Here is a 10,144-nt window from a genome sequence, read left to right as displayed (position 1 = left end):
CGGGAACTCATTTATAAGGCAAAATGAGACACTACACCTTATGTTCAAAAACCGAGGACATTAAATACAAAGCATTTCAATCGATTCCCCAATGTTTACGCTGTTAGGATAATATCAAGAAGGCTTTTTCATTTTCTCCCCATTATTTGCCAGAAAGCATTAATCGCTTCCTTCCACCCGCCTCCTAGCCTTTCAAATGTTGCCTTGGGGAGAAACTCGTACCTCTTGCTATTGGTTATTATGATGGGTGCGCGATATCTGTTAGAAATTTTGCCCTAAGGAAGTGTGACATCATTTAGGAGATCCCCACAAGAAGTGGCTTCTGAGGGATTTCATAGGGATACTTGAAATAAATGAGTCAGTTCATATTGGCTTTCCATAGAGAATAGTTGTGGAGGGATAGCCATCGATAGTAAGAATATTTATTTTGTTTCCGTGTCAGTTAGGAATACAAATGGCAAGATCTTTAATATTTTCTAGACTGGAATCTACAGGATTAAAAATAAGAAACCAAATTATCTGTATGAACATCACAACCCCCTCCTCAAAACCTAACTGTTTTTTTGGTCATTGTGTGATAGATGCCCTGCCGCTCAAGGTGTTCATTCATTGACGAATCATAGAAACCGTTTTTTTTCTGTTAGTTTTTTCAGCTTAGTGTGAGGAAAGAAGTGACATAATAGATGAAAAATATATAATCTGAGCTATATATTTGCATAAGAGGGTGGGTTGGGGTGGGGGGTTGCTAGCAAAGTATTTGGACAGTGTGAAGTTAGAAAACAATTCTTACTACATAATATGCAGAACAATTGTACCTAACACATGCAGAACCGCAATACTTTACCCCCCCCCCAATGTGCAAATATATAGCCTAAATTTGCTTCTAAAGTATTATATTTTTATCTTACTTTGGTATATTTCATTAGGTTTTAGTGTCAGACAAAAATATTAGAAGAACATTAGGTAGGGCGTATATCTTCTAAGTACCCTTTTTTTTACCCAAGATACTCTCAAAGAGATATTTTTGAACCTTAATTTTAAAATATTCATTTGATTTATATTCTTTAAAGAACATTTTGAATGTTTCAGTCTTCAAAACTAAATATCAAAAGAAAGTTTCGAATCTGAGATTATATCTAGTTTCAAATATACACCCCGAGATCAGCTACTTTATTCACGCAAAATCATGAATTGGGGGGGGTTCAATAGGGAATCTCATGACACAGAGGGCCCATATTTCCTTATTTTTACCCTAAAGTGAATTTTCAGGATAATAAGGCCATTCAGCTTAATAGAGTAATTCCGCTTATAAGGTACAGACTTTAGCCAGCTAAGCTGCTAAGCCAGACCTAAGTCAGTCCACGAAATAGCCAATCTATTTCCAGGAGAGAAAGGTATTCGGCTGTTCCTATGTATGTATGATTTAACAAAAACGAAGGTTTTCTCGTGATAGTAAAGTTGAAACTAAAGAGTAACAGAAACTACTGTTCGCAGCTTATATAAAATATATCTGAAAAAAATTCAAATAAACTGACTCGTGATATTTCCCTATATTTTTAGAATTTAGAAAACCTGGTGTTTACTGAAAACTGAGCTTGCCTGAGATTTTTAGAGAAATAAAATAATTTTGTAAAATTTGTTGATTAATAGCCAAAGGACTATTGAGAGTCCTGTAAATCAGTCTTTATCTTATACAAGCTACTTAAAGATTTCTGTGGTCTTAATCCTGTTTTGTTGCGTTGATTTTGTGTTTTCAGTAAAGCATTAGTTTTCCAGAATTCTACAAATATATGGAAGTATCATGAATAAATTTATTTGACAGTTTTTCACAAATATATTGCATAAACTGTGACGCAATAGTTTTTGTTCCTTTTAAGATTAAACTTAACTCTCTACTTTTATCGGAAAAACTTTGTTTTTGGCATAAATTGTTTCTTGGTTTTAAGTTTTAAAAAGTAAAAATAATAAATCTTGCAAAAAGATCTCTACCCAGCGAAAGCGAAGAGACTAAAGAAGTTGAAGTGGGATTTTGTTGAATTTGGGCATTAATTGTAGGTTTTACTTCGAAATTCTCTTAAATTTTTCTTGGAATATTTAGGGAGTTTTAGATGAAAATTTTAATTGTTCATGGAATATAGTCCTATAATACTAATAATAATTGTTTTTATAGCCCACATGAAACATAAGAATAATACACTATGGAGTACAAAGAAAAAGAAAAAGATACAACAAAACGGTCATACCAGCTTTGGTATACACAACAGTTCACGCAGTAGCATTGAAGAAACTGGGATTAGAAACTGCACTATATGCAGACTTTTGAAAACTACAATTACTACTTTTAAGAACTCACTGCAGTACCAGGCCGCCTGAGCCCAACACAGCTACGCACGCTCCTCCTCCATCCCAATCTTCTGAGCCTCCCTCTCAGGAAGTTCCCATTTCCCCAAAATATGTCCTTACGATACCCTCCCACCCCAACCGAGGACAACTTGCTTTTCGTTTAGCCTTAGACAGATGGCCGAAAAGGACAATTTTTGGTAATCTGTCATTCTTCATCCGTAGAACATACCTTAGCCATCTCAATCCACGCCAGAGTTTCTTGCTCTTTTTTGAAATTCCCGAAAATGTGCTTCAGTACTTTACCTTTCCTGTTAGAATAGAAACCGATATTATTTACCATTATTCCTGAATAAGTTTTGAATTTGTGTGAATTTTTTTTACTAGACATTTTTTCCTCAAACTTGTTTTCTCATTTGCAAACAGTTCGTGGTACCAAACTGTAAGTAAGGAGCGACCCGGATCAATAGTAACCGAAACTTAAAAAATGAAATTTTATTACCGATTGATGCTGATTTCAAATGTACATCAAAAGTTACGAGCCTGAGAAAATTTGCCTTATTTTCGAAAAAGGGGGAAAGACTCCATAAAAGCAAACGAATCTTAATGAATATCACACCATCAGATTCAGCGTATCAGAGAACCCTAATGCAGAGGTTTCAAGCTCATATCTGCATAAATATGGAAGTTTGTATTTTTTGCCAGAAGAAAGGTCAGAGATGCGTGTTTATTTATTTTTTTCCCCTAGGGGTGATCGTATCGACCCAGTGATCCTAGAATATAAGGAGAGGACTCTTTTGAACGGAAAATTAAAAGTTTTAGTGCCCTTTTCAAGTGACCAAAAAACTAGGCCCCTAGGCAACTAGGCCCCCTCCCACGCTCATTTTTTCCCAAAGTCATCCGATCAACATTTTGAGAAAGTCATTTTGTTCAGCATAGTCGAAAAATCTAATAAATGTGTGTCTCTCAGGATGACCTAATCCCCCACAGTCCTTGGGGGAAGGGCTGAAAGTTAAGAACTTTGCCCATTGTTTACATATGGTATTAGTTATTGGGAAGTATACAGACGTTTTCAGGTGGATTTTTCTGGTAGGTGGGGGTCGGGGGAGGGAGTTACGTGGTAGGATCTTTCCACGGAGGAATTTTTCAAAGGCGAAAGGGAATTTCACATGAAGAGGTGCCGGATTTCCCAGCATTATTTAAAAAATGATCAGAAACTAAATTTAAAAAAACAAGTTTTTTTCAGCTGAAAGTAAGGAGTAATATTAAAACTTAAAACGAACAGAAATTATTACAGATATGAGGGGGTTCACCCCCTTGTCAATACCTCACCCTTTACGCTATAGGTTTGTTTTTTAGTACTTTCAAAAAAGGTATTTATTCTATATAACAACCTTTATGATTCAGGGGCCATTCTTAAGTAATTGGAACAAAATTCGAACTTTAGCGCAGAGAGCGAGGTATTGACGAGGGGGTGAACCCCTTATATACATGATAATTTCTGTTCGTTTTAAGTTTTAAATGTGTTACAGTACTTTACCTTTCCTGTAAGTATAAAGATAAATAGTTTTTACCGTTATTTCCGAATAAGTTTTCAATTTGTGTGAATTTTTGTTTTTTTTTCTAGGTAGTTTTTCCCAAACCCGTTTTCTCATTTTGACTTACTAAGGTGACAGGGGGCGACATTCAGGAGGGAGATTTTAAGCAAGCGGTTAAGGATTCTGGGCCATGCAGATTTCAATATTACACGACTGAAAAAGGCCTTTTTTTAGTGCTATGTACCACCTTACGCTAATGCTCTCAAGAAAAAGTTATGTTAAGTACATAGATATAAGTATTAGCCTTCAAATGAGCTCTTAGGCAGCTTTCTACGAATTTTGGCACACCTCTGGTACGGGAGGAACAAGAAAAAAAGAGAGGTCTGTGTTTCAAACTGTTTTTTGAAATTTCTGGCAAATTTTTTATGTGATTAGCTTTTACTGTTAAGTCCAAACCGATTTTAATAATTTTTTTATTATGTGCTTTTTTTTCGGAAATTATTTTTTAGTTTTCGCTTACTAGAGACTGGGAGGAAAATTTTACAAGAGAGGGAGTTGTAAGCCTCCATTTAAGGGATTTCAATCATATTTTTATGTTTCCCAGCCATTTAACTCCAAAAATGTTGCCAAAAAAAAATACCATCTTCGGTGTCATCTGGCACTTTATAATGCTGCTATCTAGACGAGTCTATGACAAGAACGTTTTCATGAGCAAGAGATTTGGTTTGAGGCTTGAGCCATTAAACATCTCTATATGATGTTGCAGCAGCACGCGAGTTCTGCAGACGACATATAAAACTTATTAAGGGGGTTGGTAGTGGAATTATGCAAGAAGGTGGAGGACTGTAAATCTCAAATTTTGGATTTTAGACCTGAAGATTATGATGGTACTGGTTTCATGCCTTCCCAGATTTCCTATTCCAGAAACGGCAAAAAAGCACAATTTTTGGTGCCTAATGTTACTTTATGACGGCGTTATTAAGCCAAGTTTATACAAAGAACGTAGTAATAAAAAATATATTTATAAAGAGATATTAAACAGCTCTTTATGATGTTTCCGTACCCCGCTAGCGGGAAAGAGAAAAAAATGGGGATGGAAAAGTGATTTCCCTTGTTTTGCAAGGTGAGAGACTGCAATTATGCCGTATAGCTATCCAGCCACGATGATTCGAATGGTGCAATGGTATTTTCGATCCGGTGCTATTTTGGGGGTTTTCAAGCTCTTTTTCGAAATTTCTGCAAGTTTATTTTCGCAATAAACTGTTATTATTAAAATTGACCGAATTAACAGACCCCTTTCCAAAATCAGCTTTAAATGGCTAATCGTTTACACCAGTTTTTTTTTTAAACGTTTTAATATACATACAAAGAGCATTTTTTTTTCAAATGAAACTAAAGAATAAATCGAAACCCAAAATGAACAGAAATTATCCCATTTGTAAGGGAAAGAGGATTGTCGTCCCTTCAAACCCACCCTCTTTGAATTTTCAGCGAGCGTTTAAATGAGAATATTTTAGAGTGCAAAAAGTATGGCGAGTTGACAATTCTAAGTGTGCTATTTGCGGATACCCATTCAATACACTTGCAGAGAAAATGTAAGCGTTTAGCACAAATGCCAATGAATGAACTCTTTCCTAAAGACAAGGAAGGGGCCAAAATGATGACCTAGTTATCCCCCCAATCACTTCAAACACACAAAAAGGGCACTTGAGAATACAATTGCCTTTCAAAAGAGACCTTTTCCAATAACCTATGAGCGTTGGTTCGATTCGATCGGTGGTTGAGGGGAAATAGAAAAGAGGCGTTCTTTGACTTTGATAATCACGATGGACTACATCTGTCTCAATGCTTAATTGAAATTGTTAGAATATGATCACCGTTTATCTATTATTCCTTTGGCTAAAATGCAATTTTGTAAAATTTGCTCATCTCTTTTATTAAACGAGGAATAATTGTATGTATATTTTTCCTCGAAAAAAGCACTGTATTTTTTCTGAAAGTTGGTATACTAACATTTTCTAGTATAAAAAAAGATTTAGATAGGTCATGACTTTGGGAGAATTCGCTCCCCCCCCCCTCCCAGCCCCCTTAATATATTTCTTATAAATCTTTCGCTAGCTGAAATCAGCTGAACAGAACCAACTGTCGACATAATGCCGGTCTATACGAGATTTCAAGCTGGTGGTTGACAGTTTTCATCAAGCGAAGCTTGATCTCCTGGTTTTTGAAATAAGCGGGCAAGTCCATTTCCTCGACCTTCATCTAGCCCTGCTATGATAACTCAATCCCCAGCCTCCATGAACAGAAACAAAAAAAATAAAATATAAAAATAATTACTAAAATACATTCTACACCATATATTCTACCTGTATTTCTGAATATAGATAGAATATTGCAGAATCCTTTCTTTTCTCTGTTCTTTGTTTTAATTTCCCTTTGCCTTTTGAATTTTATATGGGGAGAGTATTTGCCACGGGCCAATTGCCCGGGGAGAATTTTCTGTGGGGAAAGGGAATTTCACAAGTACTAATTACGCAGGACACCGGTTGTGTGTCTAAAATTCCCTTCACCGATCGAAATATGGCCCCGTCGTGCTTTGAATAAAAAAGAAAGGTTTTGAAAATTCGAAAAAAATGGGAAACATTCTGTACGGCGCAAGTTCCAACAAGGTATCCTATTCGTAGCTTTCTAATCCAATTCGCTGATAAGCGTTATCATTTAAAGTTATTAGTGTGAACTGGGGTTGTTATCCAAAAATTTCGAAGAGTTATTTATAAATTCTTCTTTACAAATGAGCGGTTCTTCATAACTTTCGGCCCTTGTCCGATGGGCTGTACGGGTCGTGCCACCTCCCGAGGCACTTTTTTAAGCCTCCTGATTAAATGGTTACCTTAAAGCTTTAACGCGACGCCTTGTGAAAATTATACAATAATTTTTCGTAAAATGGAAACATAAAAAAGGAAACAACCCTAGAACCAGAAATGTGAGGTGAAAAAACCTGGAACTAAGAAGTTGTGGTATCAATCGTGCTTTAATAATAGTATTATTAAACTGTATAAAACTAGTATTAAATATAAAACTAGTATAAAATATATAAAACTATCTAAAACTATATAAAACTATATAAAACTATAAAAAACTATAAAAAACTATATAAAAAACTATATGAAACTATATAAAACTAGCATATAAATACTAGTTTTATATAGTTATATAAACTAAATAAAACTAGACCAACAATATTTTCATTAAATAATACAGCAAAAAGTATACAAACAATCGGAGAGGTTTATTTTTCCCCTTTTTTTCCCGAAGTAACTAAGTTTCGACATGAGACATTCTGTTTTCTGAAATTTATTACGTTTTAAATTTAATAATCTCTCATGAATACCTCGTCATTTGTCATGATAAGTTAAACAGATAAATTGATTATTTTTTCCCCTTTTCACAAGTTTTAGTCACGCGATATTGTCATTCTTTTAGATTTGTAATTTGTTTCCTGGAAATTACAAAAATGGATATAGTATTACTGAAAAGTCAACGATAAGACTGTTCTTTAGGGAGCTTTGATGGAAGTGTTTTGAAGATGGCATTGTGTTCCGCTAATTAAGTTCTGACCTTGTCTTGGAGTATTTTCAACACATTATACCCGAAAATATTTTCTAACAAAGTATTTCTTGTAATTTTTTGGATAAGTTTTGTTTTTTTTTTATTTAGAGGAAACACAAACCGTGATTTCTGCAATAGAAGCTGCAATCTCATGTGAACGTACGCATACACTTATATCCAAAAATATCATGATTCCCAACGTGGGGCAATGCCCCACCGGTGGGTCATGGATAGGACGTGCATCCTTTGGCTGAAAAAAGCAATGGGTAGGATGTGCATCCTTTGGCTGAAAAAAGTAATGGGTAGGACGTGCATCCTTTGGCTGAAAAAAGCAATGGGTAGGATGTGAATCCTTTGGCTGAAAAAAGTAATGGGTAGGACGTGCATCCTTTGGCTGAAAAAAGCAATGGGTAGGGCGTGCATCCTTTGGCTGAAAAAAGCAATGGGTAGGACGTGAATCCTTTGGTCTGAAAAAGCAATGGGTGCGTCCGTCAATTCCAATTGAAAAAAGCAATGTTTTTCAGCTGAATGAAGCCACATTTATATGCATTGAAAGAGCAAAAAAGATACAGGGTAGTATTTGCAATATCGTCATGTATCGTATGAAATGTGTTTTATATTATACAGGCAATGTTTTTCATTAGCATAAAATAATCTAAGTAGATTGCTAATAATAAATTTGCTTGTCCCAATAGGAATTACCATGCTATTTGCTTGCCCCTATAGGAAAAACATTGCCAGAGCATGTACCTATGGATTTGCGTGAAGCTATAGGAATTACCATGCTATTTGCACAGACGTATAGCAAAAACATTTCCAGAGCATGTACTTATGGATTTTCTTGCCTTATGTTCCTTGGCGTCTTTCCAGAGCATGTACTTATGGATTTGGGTGGATTATGTTCCTTCCTATGCTATTCTAAGGGTTTATGTTCCCTCCCATGCTATTCTAAGGGTTTATGTTCCTTCCTATGCTATTCTAAGGGCTTATGTTCCCTCCCATGCTATTCTAAGGGTTTATGTTCCTTCCTATGCTATTCTAAGGGTTTATTTTCCTTCCCATGCTATTCTAGGAGCTTATGTTTCCTTCCATGCTATTTTAAGGACTTATGTTCCCTCCCATGCTATTCTAAGGTCTTGTGTTCCCTCCCATGCTATTATAAGGGTTTATGTTCCCTCCCATGCTATTATAAGGGTTTATGTTCCCTCCCATGCTATTATAAGGGCTTATGTTCCCTCCCATGTTATTCTAAGGGCTTATGTTCCCTCTTATGCTATTATAAGGGCTTATGTTCCCTCCCATGCTATTCTAAGGGTTTATGTTCCCTCCTATGCTATTTTAAGGGTTTATGTTCCCTCCCATGCTATTATAAGGGTTTATGTTCCCTCCTATGCTATTCTAAGGGATTATGTTCACTCCCATGCTATTCTAAGGGTTTATGTTCCCTCCCATGCTATTCTAAGGGCTTATGTTCCCTCCCATGCTATTATAAGGGCTTATGTTCCCTCTCATGTTATTCTAAGGGTTTATGTTCCCTCCCATGCTATTCTAGGAGCTTATGTTCCCTCCCATGCTATTATAAGGGTTTTTGTTCCCTCCTACGTTATTATAAGTGTTTATATTCCTTCTTATGCTATTATCAGGGATTTTATTCCTTCCCATGTTATTCAAAGGGCTTCTGATCTGTCCCAAGTCTCTTTAAATGTTTTTGATTCTTCCCATGTAATACTAAGGACCTATGACCCATTCCAATCTATTCTATAGTGCTTAGCTCATTCCATCGTTGTTGTATGGGACCTCTTCACGTGATTAAACCTGTAATGAAACTATATTCTATTTGATTATGCCCCGTTGGTACCTTTCCAAACGCGCGGGGATTCCTCTCCGGTTCCTAAACATTGCAAAAAAAAGATAACAGTATGAACGGGGATTCCCCACACAAGTTTGTTTCAACTCCAAGTTTTTCAAGCAGAGTGTTTTTCGAGCCAACATCCATTTTTTAGGAGCCAATCAGAGACATCGGAGCTTGGAAGATGGAGAAAAAAAGGGTTAAAGTGATTAGCAGTTAAGGTAACCCTGGAGAGCATGTTAATTCATACCTTATATATTATAAATTTGGAACAATATCAATCTATGAAAATGGTTAACGATGATAAAATGGTCTTATGATTTGACCTAGCTTTACTTCTTTGATGCGTTCTGTATAATACACAAGTGGTGTTTGAACAGTGTCGTCAGTTTAAAGGTCTTGGTTTTTAATGATGCTCCTTATTTCTAGTTGAAAATGCTTATTTTTTAATTTAAGGGGGCAGCTCACTTCATATACGGGATAATTTGCATTCGTCTTAGTTTTTAACGATGCTCCTTATTTCTAGTTGAAAATGCTTATTTTTTAATTTAATTGGGATGAAAAGTCAAAGTCTAGCCTACGGAGCATGGTTTTTCCAAGGGGGCATCTAGTTTCATACACGGGTTAGTGCCTATTCGACTTAGCTTTTTACAATGCTTTTTAGTTCTATTAGGACATAAATAATTTTTAATTTAATTGTGATGTCAAGACAATTCCTAACCACCATAGAAAGGTCCTTTGAAGGGGGCATATACATACGGATAAAGGATTATTTACATTCGTCTTAGTTTTTTAACTATTGTCATAA

General features: G+C 35.7%; 1 protein-coding gene across 2 annotated transcripts in view; it reads left to right on the top strand.

The window, feature by feature from the left end:
* The first annotated feature begins 326 nt into the window (after positions 1 to 326).
* LOC148948281 (uncharacterized) overlaps positions 327 to 10,144 on the top strand; it is an 84,282-nt gene continuing 74,464 nt past the window's right edge. The window contains exon 1 of one of the 2 annotated variants that reach the window (XM_089093861.1): positions 327 to 412. The gene's annotated coding sequence lies outside the window, so the exon portion shown is untranslated. The remainder of the gene's footprint in view (positions 413 to 10,144) is intronic. The other variant, XM_089093862.1, reaches the window with a different exon arrangement.

Source organism: Artemia sp. Qi Xiang Cuo, chromosome 9 (genome assembly GCF_049724085.1).
Source record: "Artemia sp. Qi Xiang Cuo chromosome 9, ASM4972408v1, whole genome shotgun sequence".
Taxonomy (NCBI): Eukaryota; Metazoa; Arthropoda; class Branchiopoda; order Anostraca; family Artemiidae; genus Artemia; species Artemia sp. Qi Xiang Cuo.
This window is presented reverse-complemented; position numbering and strand designations above follow the sequence as displayed.